This window comes from Bos grunniens, chromosome 12 (genome assembly GCF_055505025.1).
Source record: "Bos grunniens cultivar Pamir isolate PY7600 chromosome 12, Bosgru_T2T1.0, whole genome shotgun sequence".
Taxonomy (NCBI): domain Eukaryota; kingdom Metazoa; phylum Chordata; class Mammalia; order Artiodactyla; family Bovidae; genus Bos; species Bos grunniens.
In genome coordinates, this window is record NC_141176.1 from 56,482,595 (window position 1) to 56,503,410 (window position 20,816).

A 20,816-nucleotide genomic window follows, 5' to 3' on the forward strand; every position below is an offset into this window, starting at 1 on the left:
AGAAGGAGGTAAGAGAAATTTATTTTTCATAACATATATTCTATTAGGAAATCTCCATCTAAAATCAAACGTTTTTTGCAGTCATCAACTACAACTGAATTCTCTTCGTCTAAACACACACTGTTGTGCCTCTGTGTGTTATGCATGTACATATGAACACACATGTATAAATAATATCATTTATGTATACATAATATCATTTAAAATAAAGTCTGATATAAAATTTACACTGATTGTCCCAATCAGAAATGTATTCATTTCTCTTCTCTACGCTGACTTTACCCAGCAAAGTCTCACATACTCCATTTGTTTTTTTTGGTTTATGGTTTTTTTGGTATATGTTTTATCCAGGAGAATTGTGTGTTCCTCTATAGTTACTGGGCTTCTCTGGTGGCTCAGATGGTAAAGAATCTGCCTGCAGTGCAGGGAGACCTGAGTTTGATCCCTGAGTTGGGAAGATCCCCTGGAGAAGGGAATGACTACCCACTCCAGTCTTCTTGGCTGGAGAATCCCATGGTCAGAGAAGCCTGGAGGGCTATAACCCCTGGGGTCGCAAAGAACACTTTCACTTTCAACAATGCAGTTACTAGAAATTTCATATTTTACATTTTCAATATACTTTCATGATAACAAGCAGACACTGTATTCTCTACATGAATATAATTCTGTATATGTATAGCTAAGACCTGTGTGTTTCCATGAAGATATTCAGTGTATCCTGTCCTTATCAGATCAGTCGCTCAGTCGTGTCTGACTCTTTGCGACCCATGAATCACAGCACGCCAGGCCTCCCTGTCATTCACCAACTCCCGGAGTTCACTCAGACTCATGTCCATCGAGTCAGTGATGCCATCCAGCCATCTCATCCTCTGTCGTCCCCTTCTCCTACTGCCCCCAATCCCTCCCAGCATCAGAGTCTTTTCCAGTGAGTCAAGTCTTCACATGAGGTGGCCAAGTACTGGAGTTTCAGCTTTAGCATCATTCCTTCCAAAGAAATCCCAGGGCTGATCTCCTTCAGAATGGACTGGCTGGATCTCCTTGCAGTCCAAGAGACTCGCAAGAGTCTTCTCCAACATCACAGTTCAAAAGCATCAATTCTTCGGCACTCAGCCTTCTTCACAGTCCAACTCTCACATCCATACATGACCACAGGAAAAACCATAGCCTTGACTAGACAAACCTTTGTTGGCAAAGTAATGTCTCTGCTTTTGAATATGCTATCTAGGTTGGTCATAACTTTCCTTCCAAGGACTAAGCGTCTTTTAATTTCATGCCTGCAGTCACCATCTGCAGTGATTTTGGAGCCCAGAAAAATAAAGTCTGACACTGTTTCCATGGTTTCCCCATCTATTTCCCATGAAGTGGTGGGACCGGATGCCATGATCTTTGTTTTCTGAATGTTGAGCTTTAAGCCAACTTTTTCACTCTCCTCTTTCACTTTCATCAAGAGGCTTTTGAGTTCCTCTTCACTTTCTGCCATAAGGGTGGTGTCATCTGCGTATCTGAGGTTATTGATATTTCTCCCAGCAATCTTGATTCCAGTTTGTGTTTCTTCCAGTCCAGCATTTCTCATGATGTACTCTGCATATAAGTTAAATAAACAGGGTGACAAAATACAGCCTTGACGTACTCCTTTTCCTATTTGGAACCAGTCTGTTGTTCCATGTCCAGTTCTAACTGTTGCTTCCTGACCTGCATACAAATTTGCAAAAAAGTAAAAAGGCTGTCTGGGGAGGCCTTACAAATAGCTGTGAAAAGAAGAGACGCGAAAAGCAAAGGAGAAAAGGAAAGACATAAACATCTTAATGCAGAGTTCCAAAGAATAGCAAGAATAGATAAGAAAGCCTCCTTCAGCGATCAATGCAAGAAATAGAGGAAAACAACACAATGGGAAAGACTAGGGATCTCTTCAAGAAAATGAGAGATACCAAGGGAACATTTCATGCAAAGATGAGCTCGATAAAGGACAGAAATGGTATGGACCTAACAGAAGCAGAAGATATTAAGAAGAGATGGCAAGAATACACAGAAGAACTGTACAAAAAAGATCTTCACGACCCAGATAATCACGATGGTGTGATCACTGACCTAGAGCCAGACATCCTGGAATGTGAAGTCAAGTGGGCCTTAGAAAGCATCACTACGAACAAAGCTAGTGGAGGTGACGGATTCCAGTTGAGCTATTCCAAATCCTGAAAGATAATGCTGTGAAAGTGCTGCACTCAATATGCCAGCAAATGTGGAAAACTCAGCAGTGGCCACAGGACTGGAAAAGGTCAGTTTTCATTCCAATCCCAAAGAAAGGCAATGCCAAAGAATGCTCAAACTACCGCACAATTGCACTCATCTCACACACTAGTAAAGTAATGCTCAAAATTCTCCAAGCCAGGCTTCAGCAATATGTGAACCGTGAACTTCCTGATGTTCAAGCTGGTTTTAGAAAAGGCAGAGGAACCAGAGATCAAATTGCCAACATCCGCTGGATCATGGAAAAAGCAAGAGAGTTCCAGAAAAACATCTATCCTGTCCTTATACCATACCTTATTTCAACTTTCTTGGTGTGTTAACATCACATTTCTACTTTCCAAAAGACCTATTTACAAACTGGAAATCAATGTAACATTAAACATTAAAAAGCTTTAAAGGATGACTTACCGAGTCTCAGGGTAGTCAAGACCTTATCTGTGATAATCCATAAGCTGGAAAAGAAAAAGTATAGTATAAATAAATAAGTTTATATTCATGGTTATCTAGAGCAGAACACACACAAAAAAATCAAAAGCAAATACTTTAGTTTACAAATTGCAATGCCAGTTGCAGATGAAGGATTATATTTAAAACTATCGTAAAATATGTTTAAATATTCACCAAAAAGAAAAAACAGAAAAGGAAAAATAATACAGAGAAGTTTCACTGAACATTCAAGTTGCTAAATAATATTAAAATGTATTAGGAGTAACAATTAGTCATAGAAATAAACTGAGGATGAGCTATCAATCATACCCATTATACTTATTGGGTAAAGTTAAAACAAAAAAGACTAGTAATGAATGTGGGAATAAAGAAACATATGCACTTCATTGATAGCTGGTGTTTACTTGGAGATTGTACTTTTATGGAAATAATCTTGCAACATCTATTAAAACATAGAAAACCCCACAAAAACCCTCATACATATATACATACCATGTATCCATTATTTGGGGTGTATTCATAGAATTCAAAAGACAAAGATGCATGTACAATGATGATCAATGTGCAATTTTGAACAATCATTTAAAAAAGTGAATGCACCCAACATGGGAGTGCCACAATATGTAAGACAAATGTTAATAAGTATGAAAGGAGAAATTAACAATAACACAATAATAGTGGGAGACTTTAATACCCCACTCACACCTATGGATAGATCAACTAAACAGAAAATTAACAAGGAAACACAAACGTTAAATGATACAATAGACCAGTTAGACCTAATTGATATCTATAGGACATTTCATCCCAAAACAATGAATTACACCTTTTTCTCAAGCGCACATGGAACCTTCTCCAGGATAGATCACATCCTGGGCCATAAAGCTAGCCTTGGTAAATTCAAAAAAACAGAAATCATTCCAAGCATCTTTTCTGACCACAATGCAGTAAAATTAGATCTCAATTACAGGAGAAAAACTATTAAAAATTCCAACATATGGAGGCTGAACAACACCCTGCTAAATAACCAACAAATCACAGAAGAAATCAAAAAAGAAATCAAAGTTTGCATAGAAACTAATGAAAATGAAAACACAACAACCCAAAACCTGTGGGACACTTTAAAAGCAGTCCTAAGGGGAAAGTTCATAGCAATACAGGCATACCTAAAGAAACAAGAAAAAAGTCAAATAAATAACCTAACCCTACACCTAAAGCAACTAGAAAAGGAAGAAATGAAGAACCCCAGGGTTAGTAGAAGGAAAGAAATCTTAAAAATTAGGGCAGAAATAAATGCAAAAGAAACAAAAGAGACCATAGCAAAAATCAACAAAGCCAAAAGCTGGTTCTTTGAAAGGATAAATAAAATTGACAAACCATTAGCCAGACTCATCAAGAAACAAAGGGAGAAAAATCAAATCAATAAAATTAGAAATGAAAATGGAGAGATCACAACAGACAACACAGAAATACAAAGGATCATAAGAGACTACTATCAACAATTATATGCCAATAAAAGGGACAACGTGGAAGAAATGGACAAATTCTTAGAAAAGTACAACTTTCCAAAACTGGACCAGGAAGAAACAGAAAATCTTAACAGACCCATCACAAGCATGGAAATTGAAACTGTAATCAAAAATCTTCCAGCAAACAAAAGCCCAGGTCCAGACGGCTTCACAGCTGAATTCTACCAAAAATTTAGAGAAGAGCTAACACCTATCCTGCTCAAACTCTTCCAGAAAATTGCAGAGGAAGGTAAACTTCCAAACTCATTCTATGAGGCCACCATCACCCTAATACCAAAACCTGACAAAGATATCACAAAAAAAGAAAACTACAGGCCAATATCACTGGTGAACATAGATGCAAAAATCCTTAACAAAATTCTAGCAATCAGAATCCAACAACACATTAAAAAGATCATACACCATGACCAAATGGGCTTTATCCCAGGGATGCAAGGATTCTTCAATATCCGCAAATCAATCAATGTTATACACCACATTAACAAATTGAAAAACAAAAACCATATGATTATCTCAATAGATGCAGAGAAAGCCTTTGACAAAATTCAACACCCATTTATGATAAAAACTCTCCAGAAAGCAGGAATAGAAGGAACATACCTCAACATAATAAAAGCTATATATGACAAACCCACAGCAAACATTATCCTCAGTGGTGAAAAATTGAAAGCATTTCCTCTAAAGTCAGGAACAAGACAAGGGTGCCCACTTTCACCATTACTATTCAACATAGTTTTGGAAGTTTTGGCCACAGCAATCAGAGCAGAAAAAGAAATAAAAGGAATCCAAATTGGAAAAGAAGAAGTAAAACTCTCACTGTTTGCAGATGACATGATCCTTTACATAGAAAACCCTAAAGACTCCACCAGAAAATTACTAGAACTAATCAATGATTATAGTAAAGTTGCAGGATATAAAATCAACATGCAGAAATCCCTTGCATTCCTATACACTAATAATGAGAAAACTGAAAGAGAAATTAAGGAAACAATTCCATTCACCATTGCAACAGAAAGAATAAAATACTTAGGAATATATCTACCTAAAGAAACTAAAGACCTATATATAGAAAACTATAAAACACTGGTGAAAGAAATCAAAGAGGACACTAATAGATGGAGAAATATACCATGTTCATGGATTGGAAGAATCAATATAGTGAAAATGAGTATACTACCCAAAGCAATTTATAGATTCAATGCAATCCCTATCAAGCTACCAACAGTATTCTTCACAGAGCTAGAAGAAATAATTTCACAATTTGTATGGAAATACAAAAAGCCTCGAATAGCCAAAGCTATCTTGAGAAAGAAGAATGGAACTGGAGGAATCAACATGTCTGACTTCAGGCTCTACTACAAAGCCACAGTTATCAAGACAGTATGGTACTGGCACAAAGACAGAAATATTGATCAATGGAACAAAATAGAAAGCCCAGAGATAAATCCACGCACCTATGGACACCTTATCTTTGACAAAGGAGGCAAGAATATACAATGGATTAAAGACAATCTCTTTAACAAGTGGTGCTGGGAAATCTGGCCAACCAGTTGTAAAAGAATGAAACTAGAACACTTTCTAACACAATACACAAAAATAAACTCAAAATGGATTAAAGATCTAAACGTAAGACCAGAAACTATAAAACTCCTAGAGGAGAACATAGGCAAAACACTCTCTGACATACATCACAGCAGGATCCTCTATGACCCACCTCCCAGAATATTGGAAATAAAAGCAAAAATAAACAAATTGGACCTAATTAAACTTAAAAGCTTCTGCACATCAAAGGAAACTATTAGCAAGGTGAAAAGGCAGCCTTCAGAATGGGAGAAAATAATAGCAAATGAAGCAACGGACAAACAACTAATCTCAAAAATATACAAGCAACTCCTACAGCTCAACTCCAGAAAAATAAATGACCCAATCAAAAAATAGGCCAAAGAACTAAATAGACATTTCTCCAAAGAAGACATACAGATGGCTAACAAACACATGAAAAGATGCTCAACATCACTCATTATCAGAGAAATGCAAATCAAACCACTATGAGGTACCATTTCACGCCAGTCAGAATGGCTGAGATCCAAAAGACTACAAGCAATAAATGCTGGAGAGGATGTGGAGAAAAGGGAACCCTCTTACACTGTTGGTGGGAATGCAAACTAGTACAGCCACTATGGAGAACAGTGTGGAGATTCCTTAAAAAACTGGAAATAGAACTGCCTTATGATCCAGCAATCCCACTGCTGGGCATACACACTGAGGAAACCAGAAGGGAAAGAGACACGTGTACCCCAATGTTCATTGCAGCACTGTTTATAATAGCCAGGACATGGAAGCAACCTAGATGTCCATCAGAAGATGAATGGATAAGAAAGCTGTGGTACATATACACAATGGAGTATTACTCAGCCATTAAAAAGAAAACATTTGAATCAGTTCTAATGAGGTGGATGAAACTGGAGCCTATTATACAGAGTGAAGTAAGCCAGAAAGAAAAACACCAATGCAGTATACTAATGCATATATATGGAATTTAGAAAGATGGTAACAATAACCCTGTGTACGAGACTTCAAAAGAGACACCGATGTATAGATCAGTCTTATGGACTCTATGGGAGAGGGAGAGGGTGGGGAGATTTGGGAGAATAGCACTGAAACATGTATATTATCATGTATGAACCAGTCGCCAGTCCAGGTTCGATACACGGTACTGGATGCTAGGGCCTGGTACGCTGGGAGGACCCAGAGGGAGGGTAGGGGAGGGAGGAGGGAGGAGGGTTCAGGATGGGGAACGTGGGTATACCTGTGGCGGATTCATTTCGATATTTGGCAAAACTAATACAATATTGTAAAGTTTAAAAATAAAATAAAAAACAAAAACAAAAAAAGTGAATGAAAATAAATACCCATTAATACAGGGATGAGTGACTACACTATGTGATAACTATATTGTACACTGTAGTTCTTACATTAAAGCTCAAAAAAGTGACTTGAAGGATTTTTATGAGGAATGGCTTAGTGAGAAAAATAAGATAAAGAAAAGTGCTATAATCTAACGCATGCTGGTAATATATATTTTAAAACTAACAATGATGAAATTCCTGTGTGTATGTTTGTGTGCATGTTGAAAACATAAGATACTCTGTGGATTTCACATACAAAGTATTACAATAAAGTCAGTAAGGGGCTTACACAATCAGAGAAGCTGCTAGTACTTTATGAGCCTGAATCCCCCAGCTGGTGGTCCACAAATACTCAGGAGGAAGCAGCTGTGCATTTTATGTCTTTCTACAAGTCTTTCTACACCTGCATCTAAAGAATAATGGCTTCTGTTATTCTTCACTCTTCCAAATAGCATGCAAGAGCTTCTCACTGGTAGTCTCTTATCCAGATCCTGTATGCTTAATGCAGATCTGAGCTTCTCCCCTGGAATCAGCAGTTGTTAAGTGCATAGAAAGAGCATAGAAAGATAACCATCCAGATAGGGGTAGCAGGGAATGGTAAGAGGAGTCAAGAAAAATAGGAAGAAATGGGAGACAGCTTAACATAAAGAGAAAATATCTTTTCTAAGAAAATCCAGTATATCATTACATAGTATGAGTGTATTTACCTAAAATCATTTATACAATTATACATATATGCATACACAATATACACAGAATATGTGTACATTTAGGTATACAAGTATCTAATAGATTTCTTAATATATTTTTAATCAACAGAATTAGACTGAGTTTTAAATATATCTAGTATAGTGTTGGAGAAGGCAATGGCAACCCACTCCAGTACTCTTGCCTGGAAAATCCCATGGATGGAGGAGCCTGGAAGGCTGCAGTCCATGGGGTCGCCGAGGGTCAGACACTTACTGAGCAACTTCACTTTCACTTTTCACTTTCATGCATTGGAGAAGGAAATGGCAACCCATTCCACTGTTCTTGCCTGGAGAATGCCAGGGACGGGGGAGCCTGGTGGGCTGCCATCTGTGGGGTCGCACAGAGTCGGACATGACTGAAGTGACTTAGCAGCATTATAGTGTCAGGTAAAACAAATGAATTTCATATAATTGTCTAGAGTATGAGTCTACTTAAAAAAAAAAGACCACCACATTTTGAAAAATAAAATGTGTGTTATGGTTGTGTTTGCGTCTATATGCATTTGTGTCTGTGTGTGTGTGTGTGTGTGTGTGTATGTGTGAGAGAGAGAAAAAGAGAGTAAAGAAGGTGTAGTAAGGTAAAAATCCTGTAAACATATTAGTAATAAAAAATGATTTTAAGGTATTAATTTAGTGATTTAAGCATCCTCTATCACCAAATAAGAAAACACTATACATTTACTATTAAACTTTTAGATTTGTGTTCTGATCACCTATAATATATTTAGTATGAGTATCAAATATCGAAAGAAATTCTATAAAGCTTAAAGTTTATCAATATATATAACATAATACAAAGACTGTCACTACAACTGCTTTCTAATTAACTTTCTATAAGTCCTAGTCACAGTGATTAAAAAAAAACTCATCTGTACTAAGGTTAACACACCCATTTTTTATTCCATGGATTCATTTAAAATTTCATGCAGAATGTATAACTCTGACAGCTGAGACTGAAAAGAGATGGATTTTCAACAGCAGCTCTGCTTGATTTATTTTGATATGAAAATTGATGATGTAATGTCCATTTAAACTGACAAAGACAGCTGAGCCAGGTGTCTTTAAGTATTAATACTGCAGCCACAGAAAAGTATAAATGAGCCTCAGGAGTGAAGCACCATGGCAGCCATTACTGTTCATTCAAGTTTCAGAGAAAATGTGGTGTAATCCAAGTTTCTGCAACTAAGCCAGTTCTGACACCACTTTTGTGAACATGTTTTATCCAACTGTAAGTCACAAAATGCATCTGTGGTTCAAAATGATGACCTATTTTTATATACTACATACATCATTAATTGATACATATCCACACACATATATTTTAAATTTTATATATAATTACATAGTTACATATATGCAATTATATATGAAATTTGTAACAAATAACTTATCATTTATTTTTAAAGGAAATATCTTGTATTGTTACACCACTGATTCTAGTCACTTTCATTCAGCCATTACATATATATGTGGTTTATATATGTTTACATGTGTGCACATGTATGCAATATGGTATGAACCCATTTATTCCAATAAATTATTTAATTTCAAAAACTCAAAGAATAATTTTTTTGCTGTATTAGTATTTAATATAAATTGGTGCTGTATAAAGTGGAAATAAACATATTTTTCCTAATTTCAGCATCTGATTCATATAATAATCTATCAGAAACACAAACATTGCAATTTTCATTTTCTACATACATGTGATGATCTATTATGAAGTGTTGATTCAAATAAAATAGTAAAAATCAAGCAAATATTTATATTTTAAAAGAAGTAAGATTGAGAAACTTAAGAATTATAATAATACTGAGAATAAAAATCTGAAGGACTAAAGAAAGTTCAATCCTCTTGCATGTCTTTAAAGAAAAAACACAACAAGCTGATCAAAACCCAAAGCTCAGGCGAAAAAAAGGCTCATAGTTTTACTGTTCATTAAAATTATTTCAAATGCTACTAAAATACAAGTATATGAAATGACAATCAAATTGAAGTATCCAGATAAGACACTTGACACATGAAATTCATAAAACAGTGTTCATCTCAATATTTTTATGCTAATTTGAGTTCAAATGGAGTTCAAAAGAAAGTGATTTATGAACATGAGAAGATATTTGCCTCAGGAAGATTTTAAATAAGTTTTCCAGCCCAGGGAACTGCTGTTTATTAGATTAATGGTAAGTTTTTTGTCACTGAGTAAACAAGCAGGTGTTCATTTACTTCTTTTGTTGATATTTTTAAAAATGATATTTCTTTGTAAAACTACTGGAAAAGGAATAGTGATCCAAGATATTAAACCATCTGTATTATTGTTTGTAGTCTCTTTTATTACAGTCACCTGAATGCCTCTTTCTCTGTTTTTCTGCATTTTGAAATACTATAAGTATTCATGATTAGTAATTCCTAATCAAAAATTATAAATAATTTCAACCATCTATGTACATATTAATTTATTGGCTTGGCCAAAATGTTCATTCAGGTTTTCCCATCAGATTGTTTTATTAGAGCTTAGTTGTATTTAACTTCATCCAAAACAATTTTGTTAGACTGTATTGTGACAGCTGTCATATCAGTGAGTATTTTTTAAAAAAATCAAAATTGGTGGACTTTGGTGTAGCTATTTTTATATTGAAGTCAAAAAAAAAAAGAAAGTAATGTTTTAGGCATATAATGTTTTATTACTTCACCAGACATTGCACCTTCCCATGGCCATTCTCTTAATGGAAAAAATTCAAATCCCATGGAAGACTGCAAAAGGTACCTAGAATAGTTCTTTGCTCAAAAAGCTTAAAAAAAAAAAAAAGTTTTGTGAAGGTAGAAATATGAAGTTGCCTGAAAAATAGCAGAGAAACAAAAATGATATATGTGTTATTCAATAAAGTTCTAGGTGAAAATGAAAAGTTTGTCTTTTATTTTTACTTAAAAACTGAAAGAACTTATTTTTTAATATAAATTTATTTATTTTAATTGGAGGCTACTTACTTTACAATATTGTATTAGTTTTGCCATACATCAACATGAATCCACCACGGGTGTACACGTGTTCCCCATCCTGAACTCCCCCTTCCACCTCCCCCCAAATACCATCCCTCTGGGTCATCCCAGTGCACCAGCCCTGAGCATCCTGTATCATGCATTGAACCTGGACTGGGAATTCATTTCACATGTGATAATATACATGTTTCAATGCTATTCTCCCAAATCATCCCACCCTCGCCCTCTCCCAGAGTCCAAAAGACTGTTCTATACATCAGTGTTTCTTTTGCTGTCTCGCATACAGGGTTATTGTTAACATATTTCTAAATTCCATATATATTCGTTAGTATACTGTATTGGTGTTTTTCTTTCTGGCTTACTTCACTCTGTATAATAGGCTCCAGTTTCATCCACCTCATTAGAACTGATTCAAATGTATTTTTTTTAATGGCTGAGTAATACTCCATTGTGTATATGTACCACAGCTTTCTTATCCATTCATCTGCTGATGGACATCTAGGTTGCTTCCATGTCCTGGCTATTATAAACAGTGCTGCGATGAACATTGGGGTACAAGTGTTTCTTTCAATTCTGGTTTCCTCAGTGTGTATGTCCAGCAGTGGGATTACTGGGTCGTATGGCAGTTCTGTTTCCAGATTTTTAAGGAATCTCCACACTGTTCTCCATAGTGGCTGTACTAGTTTGCATTCCCACCAACAGTGTAAGATGGTAAAAGAACGTTTTGGCCATCAGTTCAGTTCAGCTGCTCAGTCATGTCTGACTCTGTGACCCCATGGACTGCAGCATGCCAGGCTTCCCTGTCCATCACCAACTCCTGGAACTTGCTCAAATTCATGTCTATTGAGTCCATGATCCCATCCAACCGTCTCATCCTCTGTCGTTCCCTTCTCCTGCCTTCAATCTTTCCCAGTTCAGGGTCTTTTCCAATGAGTCAGTTCTTCACATAAGGTGGCAAAAATATTAGAGTTTCAGCCTCACCGTCAGACTTTCCAATGGATATTCAGGACTGATTTCCTTTAGGATGGACTGGTTGGATCTTCTTGCAATTCACGGGACTCTCAAGAATCTTCAACACCACAGTTCAAAAGCATCAATTCATGGCACTCAGCCTTCTGAATAGTCCAACTCACATCCATACATTACTACTGGAAAAAAACACATAGCTTTGACTAGATGGACCTTCTTTTGCAAAATAATGTCTCTGCTTTTTAATATGCTGTCTAGATTGGTCATAGCTTTTCTTCCAACAAGCAAGCATCTTTTAATTTCATGGCTGCAGTCACCATCCACAGATTTTGGAGCCCAGAAAAATGAAGTCTCTCACTGTTTCCATTGTTTCCCCATCGATTTGCCATGAAGTGATGGGACCAGATGCCAAGATCTTAGTTTTTTGAATGTTTAGTTTTAAGCCAAATTTTTCATTCTCTTTTACTTTCATCACGGGACTCTTTAGTTCTCTCTCACTTTCTGCCATAAGGGTGGTGTCATCTGTATATCTGAGGTTATAGATATTTCTCCAGGCAATCTTGATTCCAGCTTGTGCTTCATTCAGCCTGGCATTTTGCATGATGTACTCTGCATGTAAGTTAAATAAGCAGGGTGACGATATACAGCCTTGACGTACTCCTTTCCCAATTTGAAACTAGTCTGTTATTCCATGTCCGGTTCTAACTGTTGCTTCTTGACCTGCATACAGATTTCTCAGGAGGCAGGTAAGGTCTGAGACCACCTTACCACATATAACTATAAATGTGTTACTTTTTTTTCCTTTTTATAAGGGGGACAGAATGAAGTGTGGGGAAAATAGGGAGGAGGGGTTCATGCTGCCACAGAAAAGGTCAGCCACAGTGTCAGGTGCAGACGACAGGTACAGAGGGAGACCTGGCATGTTTGGTCAAAGAGCAGGAGGCCACTGGCGATTTGTATGATCAACTGAGGTCTGTTCTAGCAGAAGGAGAAACGGAGAAGTTGTGTTACAGGACCAAAGTAGTTGGACTAGAAGATAACTTGGATGTCCTTTTCTTTTAAGCATATCATTAGGGTTAAGGACCATGTGTTCTGGTCTTGGTTCTGATATGAACTGGCTCTGTGACTTTGAGCAAGTCAGTTCTGGCCTCTGGGCCTCAGTTTTCTTATTTACAAGGAGACAAGTCTCAGCTCCTTGGTCCTTGAAGACCCCTCTGATAGACAGGAAGTTAGCTGACAGCAATGAGAGGTGACCCCTTAAGCTAACCGTCCAATAGCTGCCTAATCCTACCAAGCAATTTACCAGCCCTGCTCCTAATACTTCCACCAGTACTCTAAAAATAATCAGGGGGACCATAAAAACTCCCCACCAGACAAGTGGTTGGACTTTCCCTATTCCAGCACGTGTGCACACCTTACACTGTGCTGTGCTGAGTCACTCAGTTGTGTGTGACTCTTTGTGACCCCATGGTCTGCAGCCCACCAGGCTCCAATGTTCATGGGGATTCTCCAGGCAAGAGTACTGGAATGGGTTTTCATGCTCTCCTCCAGGAGATCTTCCCGACTCAGGGATTGAACCCATGTCTCGCACATTACAGGCAGATTCTTAACAGTCTGAGGCAACAGGGAAGCCCATGAATTGTGGAGTGGGTAGCCTATCACTTCTCCAGGGGAAACTTTACAGTATCCTGTACTAAGGTAATCTTTGGCAGCCATTGGACTCAACTGTTCATAAATAATGCATGAATACATATAACAGACTGGATTATGAGAAGGCTATGTGAGGTAGAGCATCTTGTTATATAACCTACAGCTGTCAATCAATGATGTCCTGGATTATGCAAATGCCCCTGCCTTAAAAACCCTGTACCCGCCCTCCAGGGCCATTTGCCTCCCCTGGGCATGGCCCACCTCTCTCTAGAGGTGTTCTCTCTATTTTTTCTTTGTGTGTGATCAGTCACTCAGTCTGTCTAATTTTAGTGATCTGTTCTTTCAGTGATCAGTTCCTTCAAGAACTGAGGCCCACAGGACAAAGGGCCTCCAGATTTTCTTCCACTAACACCCCTGGTTATGATCATATTCCCAAAGATGGCACTATTTGCATTGACTAATATTTTCAACTTTCTGTCTTTTTGACTAGATCTGATGATTGTAGTAGAGATTGGATACCCACACAAAAAATTCTTACAAATAGAAACCTCACATAGGCACCACTGCTGCTGCTGCTGCTAAGTCACTTCAGTCGTGTCCGACTCTGTGCGACCCCATAGACGGCAGCCCACCAGGCTCCCCCCTGGGATTCTCCAGGCAATAACACTGGAGTGGGTTGCCATTTCCTTCTCCAATGCATGAAAGTGAAAAGTGAAAGTGAAGTTGCTCAGTTGTGTCTGATCCTCAGCGACCCCATGGACTGTAGCCTTCCAGGCTCCTCCATCCATGGGATTTTCCAGGCAAGAGTACTGGAGTGGGGTGCCATTGCCTTCTCCATAGGCACCACTGGCCCACCTCAAATAAACAAAACCCGGGATAATAAAAGCAAAAATAATAAAATAATTCTTACTAAAACTGTGGGAGAAATTAAGGAATCAGCAAGGAAATAGACATGGCGAAATGTCTAAGCATTGACAATTGATTTATCATTTTTAATAGGCTAAATTAGTAAGGATAAGGATATTTTCAAGGCAGCACCCCATAGGCACAGGAAGGCACTGCTCCACAGTGAAATAATGTGTGAGCAAATACATTTTCCTAGAAACAACTTAGACCTTGAAGTTCATGAAATGCAATGCTTTAATATGTATGTTTATACGTTATAAAGACCTAAAGACATTTCTATTTCTATTAAAAAGAAAAGAATACATTTCAGTATAAAATGTATAACACTGGCTGGGTTTTTCCAATAAATATTCTACTATATTCTTCTATATTCCTGTCAGAAGATCATTCTTTTTTCATGACAACCAACTCCTTTCACTCCACAGATCTTCACTTTGTTCTATCTCATTATCTCCTGAGATTCTGGCTTCCTTTTCCTTCAAGTACATTCTTTTACAAAAACAAGGCAAACCACTAAAAATGAGGTCACTATGGAGGTTGTTTTCAGTGATCTTATTTGCAACCCAGTTTGCAGAGCTGAATGTATTCTCTCCTACCCTTTAATAGCACTTCTCATACTTTTATAACTGACACAAAGCTCAAATCTACTAAAGAATCCTTAGAATACCTATGGAGAGACAAGGAAGGGAGAAATTTAGAATACTGATTATTCACCAATTTGGTTGTAGATTTGGAAACAAATCTAGAGGGAAGGGTTCCAAATCCCACATAGAACCATAAATGTAGTTTTTTGTATAGTAATATGTAAATATTTTCACTCAGATATTTCAAAAGACAACACAAAGCAATAAACTCTACTGGTAAAGGTACTGCAATATGCCTTCATTCTACCTGTAAATATTTCATGTTAGACTACATTTTTAGGGTGAAGGCTGTAAGTACAATTTTTGACAATTTTCCCTATTTTTCTTTGCATCATAAAATGAATTCTGATAACCCACTTCAAATTCCACCTTTTATAAAAAAAATACTCCAATTTAATTTAACGTTACTATTCTTGTTTCTAATACAATAGGCAGATATTAATAGAAGTGATTCTAGGGTCAAGAATCCAGAAACAAAAATGAATTTAAGAAAAAGAATTGGGAGGAAATTATGTGGGAAAAAGTGGATATATAGGAAAAACAAGAAGCCCTGCTTCATTCCTTATATTAAAAATAAAACCAAATGTGTCAAAGCTATAACATCAGTTCAGTTCAGTTCAGTCACTCAGTCGTGTCTGACTCTTTGAGACCCCATGAATCTCAGCATGCCAGGCCTCCCTGTCCATCACCAACTCAGAGTTCACTCAAACTCATGTCCATTGAGTAGGTGATGCCATCCAGCCATCTCATCCTCTGTCATCCCCTTCTCCTCCTGCCCCCAATCCCTCCCAGCATCAGAGTCTTTTCCAATGAGTCAACTCTTCGCATGAGGTGCCCAAAGTACTGGAGTTTCAGCTTTAGCATCATTCCTTCCAAAGAAATCCCAGGACTGAACTCCTTTAGAATGGACTGGTTGGATCTCCTTGTAGTCCAAGGGACTCTCAAGAGTCTTCTCCAGCACCACAGTTCAAAAGCATCAATTTTTCGGCACTCAGCTTTCTTCACAGTCCAACTCTTGCATCCATACAGGACCACTGGAAAAACCATAGCCTTGACTAGACGGACCTTTGTTGGCAAAGTAATGTCTCTGCTTTTCAATATGCTATCTAGGTTGGTCATAACTTTTCTTCCAAGGAGTAAGAGTCTTTTAATTTCATGGCTGCAGCTTTAACGTAAGTAACCAAAAAAATTACAAGAAGAAAACATATGGAGGTTAAAAAAAAATTGTAACCTTTGAGTTGGGAGAGGTTTTATAAACTAGTCATAAAAAAGCATAGGCCATTAAAGGAAAAAAAAAATGCATTCTGACTATACTGAGTTTTTATGTATAAAATTTATATAAAATTAAAATGCAAAATGATAAATGTATTTATAATATATGTGATTAGTAAAAAGTTATATTCTTCACACATAAGGAATGTTTACTAATCAGCAAGCAAAAGAGAAAGGTAGGTAAACAATGAATAATTGGTTATAGACCCGTTTAAATGCAAAATGTGAAATAAGTCTCAATCTAAACAGAAAGAACACATTTAGAAGTCCTTCTTTATGATACATCTTCACGATACATCTTCACCTACAGTCAATTACAGGACACCCCAGGTGGCTCTAGTGGTAAAATACCCACCAGGCAATTCAGGAGACGTAAGAGATGGACCCTAGGTAGGGAAATTCCCCTGGAGGAAGGCATGGCAACCCACTCCAGTATTCTTGCCTAGAGAACCCCATGGACAGAGAACCTGGCGGGGTACAGTCCATAGGGTTGCACCGAGTGGGACACAACTGAAGCAACTTAGCTTGCATGCACAAATTACAGTAGAGTATTAGGTTTTATACATCCATAAGTAAATTTCTTTTTCATATTTTACCATTCTCTCTGCTACTATTCATTCACTTATTCATTCAACAAACATTTACAGCACAGCTAAGTTCACCAGACACAAGTCTGGCAACTGAGAACACTGTAGTAAGTTCCGGCTCTCAGAGCTTGCATTCTAAAGGAGAAACACCAAAAATACAATAAAATGCTAGAGAGTTATCACAGATTCATAGCACTTACATGAGCAACATTAAATAAGTAATTTATAACATTAAATAAAAACCAAAAATTACGATAGGATGGTTATTTTGGATAGGAAAGGCAGAGAAGTCATCTCTAAGGAGTTGCCTAACAGATCAGAGACTCGGATAACATAAGAAGTCATACTGTAAAATATCTGAAAAAACTATATCCCAGAAAACAAAAAGTAGAACATCTCTAAACTTGTGTTTGTTGGTAAGTTAGAAGGACAATAAAGATGTTGATTAGACTGAAAGAGAATGAGTGAAGAAAACAGGGTAGAAAATGACACGAGACAAGTAGCCAGAGTAAAATCCTATAGGAGTAACGGGGATTAATTGTTTAGCTTTGTCAACAAATGATGAAAGTGTGTGACTGAGTGAGAGAGGGGAAGAGAGATCAGTTACGTATTACTCCAAGCATTTTGGAGTGATGGAATAAATAGTGGATTAGATTTCTTACTGAGATCAGCAATGACAGGGGAGAAGAGAGTTTGTGGAGGATAATTAAAACTTTTTTTGATGTGGCTCCTATTAGATAGGTGATGTTTTATGAGCAGTGGATCAAAATAAAATCTGGTGAGACATAAGGGCTGGAAGTGCAAATGTGAGAGTCATTAGCAAATTGAGAGTGTTTAGAACATGGAAACTCAAGATATCACATTGAGAACAGAGAAGTCCCAAGGACTGTCTTGAGTCACTTAAATATTCAGAGGCCCTGAATTGAAAAATATCAGCAAAACTGAAAAGGGTGCCCAGTGAGGGAAGAGGTGAAAAAGTATAACTCGTCCCAGCATGAGGAGGAAGAAAGTAATTACCTCTCTTAGTGCTGGTGTGTTTTTATGGTATAATTTCTTATAATCCATGATATTTGTTATACCAACCTAACTATAATACATGTTTACTTTATTCTTTCGTTCTCATATTCTTCTGATAATTAATTTTCCATATATTTTAATTTTGTCTTTTGAGAAAATGTATGACTTTTTTCACCCAAGTTTGCAACTGGTAAAGCTAAGAATGTTTCTACCAGTTGTGATCTTAACATTTTTTATGTACCTGAATGAATTTTTAGGATACCTATCCAGTTAATTGGTTCTAAAAATCCTTTGATAATAATTTAAAACAAGTATTTGATATTGTGGATTTCTTCAGGTCTAATTCATGTAGAACAACAAAAAATGTGCATAATTTACTTGCAAATGTTATATTTCCTCTCAATTAGATAACAGTTTTGAAACTGTATTTTTATCACTGTCAGTTTTCTTGTGTAATACAGAATTTTAATCATAATCTCTTCTTTTGATAGCATGACTAACATAGTATTGGGCTTACCTAGAGGCACAGACACGGTAAAGAATCTGCCTGCAATGCAGGAGACCCAGGTTTCGATCCCTGGGTCAGGAAGATCCCCGGGAGCAGAGAATGGCTACCCATTCCAGTATTCTTGCCTGGACAATTCCACGGACAGAGAAACGTAGTGGACTATAGTCCATGGGATCGCAGAGTCAGACACAACTGAGCCATTAACACTTTCAGTTTTTCACTTCACTTTCAATGTAGTGTTACTCTAAAACTATAGTCATGAAACATATATTGCTAACAATAAAAAAGTAAGTAAAAAAATGCATACCTGGGACACTGATCTTTGAATTTTACAATTTATGCCCCTGTGATGTATGATGACTCATATTCTTTCTAGTTCTATGAAATCTTCCATCTTTGAGTAACTCTTGATGTAATACAGAAATTAATAATCAATGATGCATTCTCCAAAGGATAGGTCTGTTGCAAAACAGTACTTTTTCTCATGATGTCTTAATCAACCTATGGAACTAAAACACTTTCCATGTCATCTACTCTGAAATATTTAATAAAAGTGTTTTCCTTTAAAAATAAAAAATAAATTTGACTTATGTAATGCAACAATAACTATTTCCCTTTAAATATTAAGTTAGTCAAATTAAGTCAACCTTAAGAACTTCTGTATATATAAAGAACTTGAACACTGACAATTCAGGGGGATAACTTGGAAAAAGAATATGAAAACAAACAGCAAAACCATGGGCATTGTTCAGTTCAGTTCAGTCACTCAGTCATGTCCGACTCTTTGAGACCCCATGAACCACAGCACACCAGGCCTCCCTGTCTATCACCAACTCCTGGAGTTCACCCAAACCCATGTCCATTGAGTCAGTGATACCATCCAACCATCTCATCCTCTGTCGTCCCCTTCTCCTCCTGCCCTCAATCTTTCCCAGCATCAGGGTCTTTTCCAAATGAGTCAGCTCTTTGCATGAGGTGGCCAAAGTATTGGAGTTTCAGCTTCAACATCAGTCCTTCCAATGAACACCCAGGACTGATCTCTTTTAGGATGAATTGGTTGGATCTCCTCACTGTAATTAGGTATAAATATCACATCTCATTTCTATTTCCCTCCCTAAGCAAACGGTTTTTATCATTTCTTTTCAGATAAGGAGCTAAATAATTCTCTCTTGGAATTATGTATTTTCTCCTCCAATCATTCAAATTTGTTGGGTACTTAAAATATAAAGCAGTGAAAGTGAAAGTCATTCAGCCATGTTTGACTCTTTGCAACCCCATGGTCTATACAGTCCATGGAATTCTCCAGGCCATAATACTGGAGTGGGTAGCCATTCCCTTCTCCAGGGGATCTTCCGAAACCAGGAATAGAACCCAGGGCTCCCACATTGCAAGCAGATTCTTTACCAGCTGAGCCATGAGGGAAGCCCAAGAATACTGGAGTGGGTAGCCTATCCCTTCTCCAGCAGATAGATCTTCCTGACCCAGGAACTGAACCAGGGTCTCTTGCATTGCAGGCAATTTCTTTACCTGCAATTTCTTTATCTGGGAAGCCCTATTAAGTAGTGAGCAAGTACAAATAACATAGTCTAGCTGTTTCCTGCTGCTGCTCCTTACTGCTGTGGTTGAGGAGTGACCCCACAAAGTCCTAGTGTGTGCTTTCCAGAGAAGAATGTAAACTATCACAAGAACTTGAGCAGTCACACTCAATTTTCAGCAAGGTGCTGGCAACTCTGTTTGAATTCCCAGGATAATCCTATTACCCCTCACTTCTCGTACTGTGCACAGCATTCAACAAGGCATAAGCAAGCTTAGAACTAAACTTTATCTTCCTGTCTCTAGGCCCCTGACCTGCCTTTTCTTAGAACACTGTTATAAAACTTAAAACTGTAAATTCTTTCATTGTCCCTTTGAAACATAAGTTTGTCTCCCAGTCTCTCATCAGTTTTTCAACCCATAGCTGTCTTTCTGCAGGACGTGAGCTGTCCCTTGAAATACAATTATCAAGTGGAATCTAATAAGAAATATACAAGTGAACTTATGTACAAATAGAAACACACTCACAGATCTCAAATCAAATTTATTTTTACCAAACTGGAAATGGAGGGGAAGAGATAGATCTGAAGACGAATTAACATATAAACACTACTATACATATAACAGATAACTAGTAAGGACCTACTATACAGCACAAGGAACTCTAATTGATTTTCTGTAATAACTTATAAGGAAAAAATCTGAAAAAGAATGGATATGTATATACATAAATGTATATTTATGTATTCACTTTGTTGTATACCTGAAACTAACACAACATTGTAAATCATCTATAACCCAATAAAAAAAAAAAAGACAGATAGTACCCCTCCCAGGCTCTGACGAAGGGTC

The 20,816-nt window shown here is 37.2% G+C and overlaps 1 long non-coding RNA gene across 2 annotated transcripts in view; it reads right to left on the reverse strand.

The window, feature by feature from the left end:
* LOC147361800 (uncharacterized) overlaps positions 1-20,816 on the reverse strand; it is a 269,358-nt gene that overhangs the window by 200,595 nt on the left and 47,947 nt on the right. For both annotated transcript variants that reach the window (XR_015137638.1, XR_015137639.1), the window contains exon 2: positions 2,656-2,699. This is a non-coding gene — a long non-coding RNA (uncharacterized LOC147361800). The remainder of the gene's footprint in view (positions 1-2,655; positions 2,700-20,816) is intronic.